The sequence below is a fragment of the Lonchura striata genome, chromosome W (genome assembly GCF_050655825.1).
Source record: "Lonchura striata isolate lonStrDom1 chromosome W, ASM5065582v1, whole genome shotgun sequence".
NCBI classification, from domain to species: Eukaryota; Metazoa; Chordata; class Aves; order Passeriformes; family Estrildidae; genus Lonchura; species Lonchura striata.
In genome coordinates, this window is record NC_140743.1 from 27,937,457 (window position 1) to 27,950,547 (window position 13,091).

Genomic DNA, 13,091 nt, shown 5'->3' on the forward strand with positions numbered 1-13,091 from the left:
ATTCTGTCCACCACACAGAGTACTTCCCCCCTGCCCATCCCCCATTAAATGTGTTTTAAAAAGAGATTTCCAGTCCACCTGTAGCAGGTGTCCAATTCAGCTATAGCATCTATTAAATTCACAGTAAAGGAGGAATGCCAGCTGTTTATCCTGCACTGATTTCCTTAGTTCTTTAACCATTTCATAGGACAACTGCTCATGATGTGGATTTTGACTGTAATATATTACAGGAATAGCTTATAAATTAAATATCTCCCAATGTAGTGGGTTGACTGTTTGCCAAACGCCAGTGCACTCACAAAAGTTAACTACTCATCTTCTGTTACAGTGTGCTCAGGCTATTTCCAGGGACCCCTGTGACTGGGATCAGATAAGTGTAGTCCCCTCCTTCCTGCTCTGATGGGGTTGGCAGAAAGCCAGAAAGCCCTCCCTGTCCAGAGCCTAGATAAGGCCATGTCCCTTCCTGTTCATTCTCTTTTCCCCCTCATCTCATGGAATAAAGGAACTGGACAACTACATCGGGGAATTGGAGCCTGTTTTGAATCTCTGCCCAACTCCTGATGTGCCTTCCCTCAAGGCCCTGTATATCTGGGCTGGCTTTGTGATTTGGGGGACTGAGGGGGATAGGCGCAGCAGTTGGCCCCCAACGTGGGTTTGCTAAAAGCCCACGCAGGCGCTGGAGCCCTTATTTAAGGGATCTCAAGAGCTCTTTGGAAAGTCCAACTACCCTGTTGCTTATCAGCTGCTTTTGAGTAGCTTTGAGTGACAGGGATAGGTCGGGACCTCTCCTGAACGCCCCAGGTGAGCCAGCTGGAGCTGGGACCCCAGACGCTTCTATGCACGACCCCACGGTTCGAAAGGATTGGTAAGAACCCCTTCGTTTCGCGTTTCCCGGGTACGCGCCTAGCTGGAAGGGGGGTTACCATAGTTACTGTGGGAAGCAGCTGGCACGGGTAAGCTAGGACCCAGTGCACGCCGCTTGTAACACCGGCAGGCTTGTCGAATCGGTGCGGAGCGGAGAAGCCGCTCCGACCGAAAGACCCCGCGTTCACGGGGTGGGGAAGCCACAGGAAAGGTATCTCACCCCGGGACAGTGGCGGGGAAACCTCCGTACCCCAGGGGAGCCGAGAAAAAGAGCAGGAGTCATCCCGGGGGCGTGGCGCCCCCCCAGCACACCTCCCCCCCCCTCCCCCCCCCCCCCCCCGCCGATTCCCGTGCTTTCTAAAAGCAGGGAATTCGAAAATTCGCGCTGTGCTTTAGAGTCTGGTGGTAGATAGTGCACCGATACAGTTAAAAAATGGGTGTAGAATTATCGGTACACCAAAAGAGCACATTAAAACACCTTAACAATATTTTAATCAATGTTACATTCCCAAATAAGCTACTACTGTGTTTTGTATGCTGGCTAACAAAAGAACTACCAAATTTCATTGTGAATTAATTCAATCGCATTTTGGGACCAAATTGGACAGATATTAACTTTAAAAGTCGAAAATGGTGAACATAAAGCTTCTCTATTTATTCTGATATTTTTACAAGCTTGAAAACAGATTTTAGAAGCAGAAAAAAGCATACAGACAGACAAACAGTCCGACTAACCCTTTTTCCCATTCCCATGCACCGCCCCGATACCCTGGCCCTGATATCGCTTTACCCACTCTGTATCCCCCTGTAACACCTGGTTCTTCTGAGAAATATAGTCCAGACTTCTCCAAAAGTGAAAGGTTCTCTTCCCAGAGCCCTGATGATGTGGCAGCGTCTCTGAGACCGGCAGGGCACATGCTGCAGCATAATGGTGGCAGCCATGTGCGCGTCTTTTCACAATCCCTTCCTCCCCCCAACCTCCTATCCCTCCCCCAACCCTTTCCGGCCCCCAGCAACACCGCCCCCATCTCCTTATCAGAGCCTCCCTCCGAGTTGCCACGGGAATGGGGGAGGGGCTGGCCCCTCCACAGCTCCCAGCCCGGATGATGGGGGGAGGCAGGGAGGTCCAGCCCACAGAACCGGCGGTGCGGGGGTTTCCCCCACGGCACAGGCATCCTGGGAGAGGGAAGGAGATCTGCTTCTTCCAGGAACTCAAGGGGTGGGGATGAGAAACCCCCCTGCCTCTATGAGCACTGGAAAAGCAGCAGAAATTCTTGCAACTCAGGGAAATGATGATGAATTCATACCATCTGTAACACCTGTTGTATACCTAGGTAGAAGAAACGGTACCAGAGCTTATCAACCACTACCATATAGAGACAAAATGGAGATTTGTAAAATACAGAGAGAATTTGGGAGATCTAGCGAGATTTTCAAAGGGATTATGAGGGTGTTATAAATTTACGCCACAATGGATCATAATCCAATTAGAATTTTATTAATTACAGCAAGTAGGATATGAGCAAAGACAGCGCTGGATGGCCGGGGAGTCTCCGCTCCCCTCTGCCGTGGCGATTCGTCCAAACAGCCCTCCTTTTATTCCATTCTTTCCATGAAGTCCTTCAGGCCTCCTTTTGTTTAAGCTAATTCCTGGATCATCTTACAGTTTCCTTCTGTTTACGTAAGCAGTCTGTGAGTAATTGTGGTTATCTTTATCTTGTATTGTCAGTCCCCAGGTGTAAGTGTTTGTGGTTTTCTTATCTTGCAAATGCTGTGCCCGCAGGCTATTTGCGTATCCTCATTTCCTAAACAATACCTTAGTCTGTAAGCAGTCTGTAGTTTCTCACACTCTGTTTCCTATCCTCAGTCTGTGGTTTCTCACAAATCCGTTTCCTAACCTTTATATATATCTTAATAAACAATACCTCAGTCTGTGGTTTCCCACAAGGGCAACCTTTAATTCAAATGAGATGGTACTGAGGGATATTACTGACTTATTTAAATGTTTACTAAGCCCTTCTGAATATGAGATGTGGGAAAACAGATGGAAGTTGGCTCTAACAGCAATTTTAAAGGAGATCAAACAAACGCCCAGTGAGTCCAACGATAATGATGGTAACCCTATTACAATAGATCACCTATGTGGTACAGTTGACTGGCACTGTTCAGAAAAACAAACCCAAGTGCTATCTAGGTCGGTTTTAGATAAGATCTGTAATACTACAGAAAAAATGTTATATCAATTACCAATAACTAAGGGCAGGTATCTTAATATTAAACAGTTTCCTTCAGAGATTTTTTTGCAGTTTGTGGATCGCTTGAGAACACAAGTCAAAAGACAGGTGCAAGACCCTATGGTACAGACAGAGCTGATTAAAGAGATGGCTCAGAGGAATGCGAATGAGACCTGTCACAGAATTATCCTCAGCCTTCATCTTGACTCATCACCTAGTCTCACTCAGATGATCGACGCTTGCACCAGGAGAGCAGAGCTGTTCGATACCCCTGACAGAAATACAACATCTGCACAACTACAGCCTGCTGCCACGGCCATACCAGGTCCAAGGAGGCAACCAATGTCATCACAACAGCTGCAGAACATCATTAGAAACTGTCCTCAAAACCAGAACCAGAGAAAGTTAAACAAACAAAAAAATTGAATGTACAGTGCGTGCCTGCTGCTAATACAACTACACGCAAAGATATAAATATAGCAGGACCCACACGGGAAAATGCCTCTCTCTTAACAAATAAGGGGGAGGACAGGACTCACACTGGGGGGGGGGGGGGGGGGGGGGCGGAAATACAAAAATGTCAAATGTACAACTAACAAGGTTTGCCAGCCGCTAGGCCGACCTCAGCTAGTGACTGCCAAAGGGTTTCATTTCAGATCCACTGATTCGGAAGTCATTATAGTGGACCTGTCAAACAGCTCACAGGACCTGAAGGCATACCACATGGAGCCAGACAGTGAGTATTTTGTTATTTGGGATAGAGCACACACACCCTCGGAGATTGAGGTAGCTCCCATGACTACTAAGGGAAAGATATCAAGCCTTATGCTGTTGGCACGCTGCTTGCACTCACCATTTTACCTAGAAAAAGGGCAAATTCTGGCCCAGGTCATTCCTATCCCAGTAGAAATAACAGTATAGGGAAAATCACCAGAAGTCTACTGGGCAGAGGTGGTGGGGGAGGATAAACCCTCAGTGGCATGCAACCTAGCCCATGGGTCAGAGCACCTTCAGGTGGAAGGGGTTCTGGACATGGGCACAGACATCATGGTAATACCTAAGACCATGTGGCCATCACATTGGGAATTGCAACCTGTGCCAGGCAAACTTCAGGGCATAGGAGGAACCACATTGGCAAATTTTTCAAAAAACATTGTGCAAATTGAGGGACCTGATGGGAAACTGGCAAGTGTTCATCCATTTGTTGCAAACTATAAGGCCCCTCTGTGGGGGAGAGACACCATGTCCCAATGGGGAGTCCAGTTAATCATTCCTAAGACACCCCAGGATTTTTGGAAGTAGCCACTGTGAGGCGCCCCGCTCACAAGCTAAAGTGGTTGGATAACACCCCAAGGTGGGTAGCACAGTGGCCTTTGAGTATCAAGAAACTCGAGGTGCTTGAGAAACTTGTGAAGGAGCAGTTAGCTCAAGGACACCTACAAGAGACAGACAGCCCTTGGAATTTCCCAGTCTTTGTAATAAAGAAGCCTGGGAAAGACAAGTGGAGATTGCTCCACGATCTCAGAGAAATAAACAAAACTGTAGAGGACATGAGTCCACTCCAATCAGGGATGCCTAGTCCAACAATACTCCCTCGAGACTGGCAATTGGCTGTCCTAGATATCAAGGACTGTTCCAAATTCCATTGCACCCTGAAGATGCCCCGAGGTTCACATTCTCAGTTCCCACCATCAATCAAGAAGCCCCAATGAAACACTATCACTGGAAAGTTTTACCCCAAGGTCTAAAAACCAGTCCTTTCATATGCAAACAATACGTAGCCTCGCTACTGTCTCCGGTACGTGCAGAGAGAAAGGATGCCATCATCCTTCACTACATGGGTGATGTGCTTGTGTGTGCCCCCAATGACTCTATACTCCAATACACGCTTGACCTAGTGGTTGAGGCTTTAACCTCTGCTGGATTTCAACTGCAGAACGACAAAGTTCAAAGGATGCCACCCTTGAAATACCTGGGTTTGGAGATTGCTGCAAGGACCATTGTCCCGCAGAAATTGGAAATCAATTGCAACCCCAAAATGCTAGCAGACCTCCACTCTTTGTGTGGGCCTTTGAATTGGGTAAGGCCCTGGCTAGGCCTCACAAATGAAGATCTAGACCATCTCTTCAATTTATTGAAGGGGGAGAGGGAACTGGCCTCCCCCAGGGAACTGACCCCAGAGGCAAAGATAGCAATCAAAAAGGTACAGAAGGCCTTGTCAGAGAGGCAGGCACATCGGTGTGAATTAAACGTGCCTTTCCAATTCATTGTTCTAGGAAAGTTGCCACAATTGCATGGGTTGATTTTCCAATGGATCAAGGGGCAGAAGGATTCACTCTTGATCATAGAGTGGGTTTTCCTCTTGCACCAAAGATCCAAGACCATCACTAAGCCACAAGAACTGATAGCAAAGCTGATTCGGAAGGCCAGGGTGAGACTGTGGGAATTAGCAGGGTGTGACTTTGCATGTATTCACCTCCCAGTCAGGCTTTCTGAGGAGGGAAGGAACTCTCCTGAGAGACTGACCAAAGGGATGTTTGAGCATTTGCTCCAAAGCAGCGCCAGTCTTCAGTTATCTCTGGACAGGTACAGGGGACAAATATCAGTCCATGCCCCATCTCACAAGTTGTTCAATGAGGAATTCCACCTTATTCCTCTAAGAGAAAAGGAGCCAGAGAGCACTCAAAGCTCTCACAGTGTTCATGGATGCATCTGGGGCTTCCCACAAGTTGGTGATGACGTGGAGAAATCCACAGACTCAGCATTGGTAAGCTGATGTTGAGTTTGTGGAGGGATCCCCCCAGGTGGCTGAACTGGCTGCAGCGGTAAGAGCTTTTGAGAGATTCTCTGAGCCAATCAACTTGGTGACAGACTCTGCCTACATGGCAGGAGTAGTGTCCAGGGCGGAGCAGGCCGTGCTCAAAGAAATAGAGAATTAACATCTCTTCAGGTTGCTCGCAAGGTTGATTTATTTAATCTCTCACTGAGAGCATCCATTCTTTGTGATGCATGTGAGGTCACACACTGATTTGCCAGGTGAGATTGCAGAGGGGAATCGCAAAACAGACTCCCTTGCAGCACCAGTCAAAAAAGCACGTCTCCCTGATGTTTTCCAACAGGCAAAGCTGAGTCACCAGCATTACCATCAGAATGTGCCGGGTCTGATCTGACGGTTCCAGCTAACACGGAGTCAGGCTTGAGCCATTGTGGCCAACTGTCCCAACTGCCAGCTCCAGGCCGTTCCATCAAATGGGCGTGGGGGTAAACCCCCGGGGCCTTGGCAGCTGTGAGGCATGGCAGACAGACATCACACACATTCAGAGTTTTGGTCACCTTGAATGCGTTCATGTAAGCGTGGACACATTCTCAGGTGCAGTGTATGCCCCTGCTCATATAGGACAAAAGGCTGCACATGCCAAACAGCACCTGGTGCAAGCATTTTCAGTATTGGGGATTCCAAAGACGATTAAAATGGATAATAGCCCAGCGTATATATCCAAGGAGTTTCTGGAATTTCTCCAACAGTGGGCAGTGGAACATAAGACTGGCATCCCCCACTCCCCCACAGTTCAAGCCGTGGTCAAGTGTGCACACCAGACACTCAAGCAGGTATTGGAAAGACAGGGCAGTTCAGCTCCGTGGATGTTTCCACGGGAGAAGCTCTGCAAAGCCATGTTTACCATCAATTTTCTGAACTGTTCATTTGAAAACATGAGTCCACCAGTTGTACATCACTTTAACAGTGGCAATCAGTTCAAATTGTCTCAGCATCCACCGGTCTTGATTAGGGATCCAGAAACTTGGGAAACCAAGGCTCCCTATGAACTCCTGACCTGGGGTTGTGGCTATGTGTGTGTAGCTACTCCCTCAGGCCCTTGGTGGATTCCCCAGAAGTGGGTGAAACCTTTTGTCCCCAAGAATCCATGTCAGACAGAAGGGAATGAGAAGCAAGTAGCTGATGCTTCAAAGAGAAGACGCTGCCGGATGGAAGAAGTAGAATTTTCTTAAGTGTGAATTCCTTCTGGCAGAAACAGAAACTTTTAACATGTTTTTAAAAATGTTTGTTTTTTCCTTTTAGAGAAAACCTACATCCCACTCAACCCTGTGATGAACCCCATCCAAGTTGTCATCTTGATAATGCTGAACAGTCAGGCAGCTGCATGGATCGTCCCTCAGCTGCGTCAAAACGTCTGGGTGACCCTGGCACAGACACTACAGCAGGAAAAATTTGCTTGTTCACTGCAGCAGCAAAGGACCCTATGTTCACCCGTCTGGTAGGAATTCCATGGCAGGCTGGAGAATTTCCAGCAGGCCTGAACAAACCTAGGTCCAACAAAATCCCAGAGTCATACACCCCCTGACCACACAAAGATCATCAGAGGCAAGTTGGGGTGATCATGAAATCCTTAGAGGTGTGGTTTCGAGGTTTGCCCATGATGGCTCAGGAACCCCAAGAGTTAGAGCTATTTGGTTCTTCTCTTGCAGCTTACTGCGTGCATTTTTCTGTGCTCCCAAACCTTCTAACACTAATGAGTATGTCCTAGTTTAGGGCAAATTTGGGAGAAAAACCTCTGGAAGGAGCCCCCAGAAAACAAACCCCCACGGCCCCTCCCCATCCACGTGGTTCAGAAAAAAAATTTCTCTGAGAGAAGTGGAAAAGAACCTGTTTATTCAACAAACAAAGCATTCCCCAACACCAAAAAAAAATAATTAACAACACCAGATGACAACAAAACTCTTTCACCACTCTGAAGTGATGAACAAATCCAGAAAGTCTTTCCTGGGAGTGGTAGCCTGGGTCTGGGCGCTGGGGATTGCTCTCCAGCACTGGGAATGGCTGCTGCAGATCACAGAGCGCGGGCTCTCAGTGTTCGGTGTTTCCCAGGTCCCAGTCCGGAGCAGGTTGGATGGTATTCAGGAAAAGGAAAGGAAAATAAATAGTCCAGGGAAAGAATTGGACTGCTTTGCTAAACTAACTAGGAAGCAAAGGCAAAAGCAGAAGCAAGCAAAGCAAGCAAGCCAAGCAAGCAAGCAAAGCAAGCCCGCCAGCACTAGCATCTTCTAGACAGCAGACCATGGGGGGAGGTGAACAGGCTGATAACAAGGCAAAACAAACCTTCACTTTCAGAGTCAGTTCTGAAAGCACAGAACATAATATCAAACATAAACAGAACACACGATTGGAGATACAAACACCATAATGTCACCCTAGGATAGAGTACCACATTATAAAACAACATCGTGGGGAGTTTGCTGCAAGAAGGTGGTGTCAGAACACGAGCCATATCGGGACAGACAACCCATCTCACTCAAGTCCCAAAGGTCTCCCTAAGGGATTGTTCTTGATTTGTGGGGATCTGGCATAGGCAGGAATTCTGTCTCGGCTTTTAGGAGGGCCATGTACCATAGGGAGGCTGTCCGTATTGACACCAAACCAAACTCTAATTAGTGAATGGACACACAAAAACAAATCGGCAAACAAAATTCAAAAGAGGAGTGCGGACAATCTGGACCCAAATTGTAACTCAGAAATTTTTCATTGGGCCAAGTCAAAAAGAATTGCTGTGTCCCTGTTCCTTCCGTGGGTCGCAGCAGACAAAGCTCTAGGTGAATTGGGCCACCTAGAGTGCTGGGTAGTCAAACAGGCAAACTTAACATCAGCCACCATCAGCTCCCTCCTAGAAGATGAGGAAATTACCAGACAGGCCACTCTTCAAAATCATGCTGCTATAGATTTCCTTTTGTTACTGCATGGACATGAATGCCAGGAATTCGAAGGACTTTGTTGCATGAACTTGACTGCAAAAGCTCCAAACATCCATGCTGCCCTTCGAAGCATGAACAGCCTGATCGGACAAGTGAAGCAAGAATCGGAGGATTGGTTCAAAGAACTGTTTAAGGGCTGGGGAATCATGGGGTGGTGGACTTCTATTGTTAGATCAATTTTGTTACTTCTTGTTATTCTGTTCCTTGTAACCTTGGTGTTTGGGATCCTGTGCCACTTGATTGTCAAAGCTGTCAAGGGTCTCATACCTTCTACCTCAGAAGTCAACCACATAGAGTTGGCAAACCTAAGGAGGTCTGACTAGGCCGCCAACTGTAGGTGGTGGGAAACACATACTCAGGGTTAAATTGAACCTAGTGAATTCCTGTAACCTTGTTAAACCAAAAAGGGGGAGGTGTTACAGTGAGCTCAGGCTATGCTTTCTCCATTTCCAGGGACCCCTGTGACTGGGATCAGATAAGTGTAGTCCCCTCCTTCCTGCTCTGATGGGGTTGGCAGAAAGCCAGAAAGCCCTCCCTGTCCAGAGCCTAGATAAGGCCATGTCCCTTCCTGTTCATTCTCTTTTCCCCCTCATCTCATGGAATAAAGGAACTGGACAACTACATCGGGGAATTGGAGCCTGTTTTGAATCTCTGCCCAACTCCTGATGTGCCTTCCCTCAAGGCCCTGTATATCTGGGCTGGCTTTGTGATTTGGGGGACTGAGGGGGATAGGTGCATCAATCTTCCTCTGATATAATTGGAGCAGAGGAGGGGAAAAAACAAATTAAACTAAAGCTCATGGGGTTGAGATAAGGATTAGAGGAAAATGCTTTAGGGGCAAATCAGGCTCAAAACTTTAAAGGCTGTAAAGAAAACTTTAATAACAAAACTAAAAGGACAATGATAAGAACTAAAATAAATCTTTAGAACACCTTTTGTCCCCCCAGCCTCTCTCTCCTTCCCACTGACAATGTAAAGAGACAAAACCTGGAATTTTGAGTCAGTTTACCACCTCTAAAAATAAATCTTTCTTCACTTCACTTTGGGAGAGTGTAGTAGATAGGGACAGGCGAATGGAAGATTTCGGGATGTGACGGAAAGAAAGACCCCCATCCCCCTCTCACCCTGCAACATGTTATCCATTACCCCAAAGAATGTAACCACACCTAACCAAGTAGTCTTCCACTCCTAACTAACCCTAGAGACCCTGCCAACCCCCCCCCTGACGTAGCAGAGTCCCCCAAGACTATTTAAACCCATGAGATAAGATAATAAACGCTTTTGACCGTCCACCACACTGGTGCCTGCATGTGTCGTTAGCCCGAGTGGCCCAGGGGAGACTGGGCTGCCGTGCTGTTCCTTGCAACCAGGTCGCCATTGTCTTCCATGAAGGCAACATAACTGGTGCCGAAGCCCGGGAAAGATTAGCTCAGGTAGTGGGTGTCGCCTGGACAAGAGGAGCGGCCAGACCGGTGAAACCGTGTTCTCGGCGAGGGAGACGTCCCAGGACCCGCGATCGTCATGGACGCCATCGCCAGGGTCGTAAGTGAGGTTCATAAGCAATGGGGAATTGAGTGTAAGCTCAAAGACTTTTATCTTGCTATAGCAAGGCTGCTTGAGCTTGGGGCAATTGAATGCCCTGTGGATGTTTTACATCAGGAGATATGGGAAAAATGCACAGCCGTGCTGGCCGAGGACACGAAATCCTCAGGCAGCGGCAAATGCCTTAAATCGTGGGGCAAAGTCAAGAAAGCCCTGCGCAGAGCAATAGAAGAGCAGGAGACATGGAGCACGGCGCGTACGTGTTTATTGGTTACACCCAAGCTAGGGGTAGGAGCGGCAACGCAAACCGCCCCGAGGACGATCCGCCCGGCAGCGGGGATCCGGGGGGGCCCGGCGCGTCGCCCCCCTCCCCGGGCCGGGGCCCGGGGCCCCCCGCGGAAACCTCCCAAAAATCCGCAGTTTCCCCATCCGCCCCACCACCGCCGGTCTGTGACCCGCTACCGGAGGTGCAGCAGCGCGCAGAGTTCTTTTGGCAGAGGCTGGCGGGGGAAGCCAGAGGCGCGGAGGCCGCGGCTCGGGAGGAGATCCTACCCACGCCACCACCATACCCCTTTGAAAATGGCGCCGGCAGCCAAGGGGAGGGGCGGGGCGCGGGCAGTCTCGGCGCGAAGAGCCCAGAGGCGCGGAGTTTTGCTAATGCGCGTGTGTGGGAGAAAGAGGAGGAGAGCGGCAGAGGGCTCGGAGCCAATCGGCAGCCGCGCCTGACGCCGCCACCATGTAAGGGAGAAACCCCCCCCTGCAGGAGGCAGGGCGAGCCCGGGGGGCGGCAGCGGCGCCACCCCCGGGGGGAGGAGCGGGGTCGGAGCCGCACAAAACAGCACCGAGCCCCGGAAATGCGCTGGCATTCGACTTCCGACTCTGAGTCCAGCAGCAGCTCCGGCAGCTCGGAAGAGCTGTCGGGAGCCGGCTGGGACTCTAAGACGAAGGGAACGGAGCCAACGCAATTTAAATCAAAAACGAATAAAGCTTTAAGCCGCACCGAAAAGCAGCCACAATACGAACCAGCCCAGTTTACCAACTGGGGAGAAATAAAAATAGCCTGTGCCGAATGGTCCCCAGCGGCTACCGTACAAGCCTTCCCAGTGAGGATCACCGGCCCGGAAGGGAACCAGCAGAGGGTATATGCCCCAGTAAACCCAAAAGATGTACAGTCAATTGTCAAAGCCATTGCAGAAAAAGGAATCAATTCGGCCATGGTCTCCACATTAATCGATGGTCTTTTTAGTAATGACGACCTGCTTCCCTTTGATATCGAGCGAATAGGTCGCATGATACTTGATGGTGCCGGAATGATTGTGTTTAGACAGGAATGGGAGGATAATTGTACAAAGCTATTAGCCCAAGCATCTGGCGCGAGGCAACCACTACGCGGATCGACTTTATCCAGGCTTATGGGAAAGCACGATGATATGATCACGCCTCAGCAACAAGCCACACAGATGCAGGCTGAGGAGGTCAGGGCAACCACTCAGGCTGCCAGGGAGGCTATTCGTGCAGCCTCCCGGGTCGTGGCCAAGCCGTCGCCGTGGTCCACCGTGAGGCAGGCAGAGAGCGAAAGCTTCACGCAGTTTGTAGATCGCCTGCAGGCAGCGATAGACTCCTCTACCCTGCCGGCAGAGGCAAAGGGCCCCGTGGTAGCTGACTGCTTGCGCCAGCAGTGCAACTCTGTCACCAAAGATATCTTACGTTCCCTGCCAGCCGGAGCCAGCCTGGCTGACATGATCAGACATGTAGTGAGGGAAGAACACCTGACACCCATTCAGGCAGCCGTCCACACCCTGACCAGTGCCATGGCGTGTTTCAAGTGTGGTGAGGCAGGTCACATCGCGGTGAGCTGTCCCCAGCTGGCATGGCAGCCCGCCGCGGCGCCTCCACCCCAAGCACGCCCGAGAGGAGCCTGTTGGAGCTGCGGGAGGAAGGGGCACATCACTAAGGAATGCAGGTCCCAGCCCCAGGGAAACGGGAGAGGGAGGGGGCGTGCGGGCCGCACTCAGCCTCCTCCCGCCGCGAATGCAAGGCGGCCCATCTATGCCAACCCCCAGTGGGGCGGGGCGCCCTTATACCCCATACCCCCACAGGACACAGCCAGCTTCGTACCCTCGCCAGCGAATTTCTCAACACAGCCTGCGGTACCTTCGTACCCACTACCACTGCAAGCAGCGCCTGTGCCGCAGGGTCAGCAGGGGACGCCCCAGAACGGGACCCCTGGGTGGCCCTGGCCATGAAAATAGGGAAGGAGCCCCTGATGCTATGGGGGACATGCCGCCTTTATGGCAGTCAGGACCCCCATGTCATAGGGCTTCAGTTTTGGGCAGACACAGGAGCAGACTGCTCGATTTTTCCCCAAGCGCTGTGGCCCCGACACTGGCAATGCAAAGAAGTCCCCCCAGTGAACGGAGTGGGAGGGCCGTCCCGAGCTTGGAAAAGCACCCAATTAGTAGCCATAACGCTTCATACAAAAAAGGGACCAGAACAAACAGTAGCAATCCACCCCTACATTTTGCAAAACTCTCCACCCCTGATAGGAAGGGACATCCTTGCTATGTTAGGAGTCAGGATTACAAATTTATAATAAGGGCCACTGCCGTACACCCACTGCTGCCAATCAAACTGACTTGGAAATCACCAAACCCCGTATGGGTCGAGCAGTGGCCCCTGTCAAAG

General features: G+C 50.0%; 1 long non-coding RNA gene across 1 annotated transcript; it reads left to right on the forward strand.

The window, feature by feature from the left end:
• Positions 1 to 471: 471 nt before the first annotated feature.
• LOC146763158 (uncharacterized) lies at positions 472 to 8,016 on the forward strand. Its single transcript, XR_014952571.1, has 4 exons — positions 472 to 865; positions 2,373 to 2,556; positions 3,157 to 3,834; positions 7,177 to 8,016. It is a non-coding gene; the product is annotated as an uncharacterized LOC146763158 (long non-coding RNA).
• Positions 8,017 to 13,091: the final 5,075 nt, after the last annotated feature.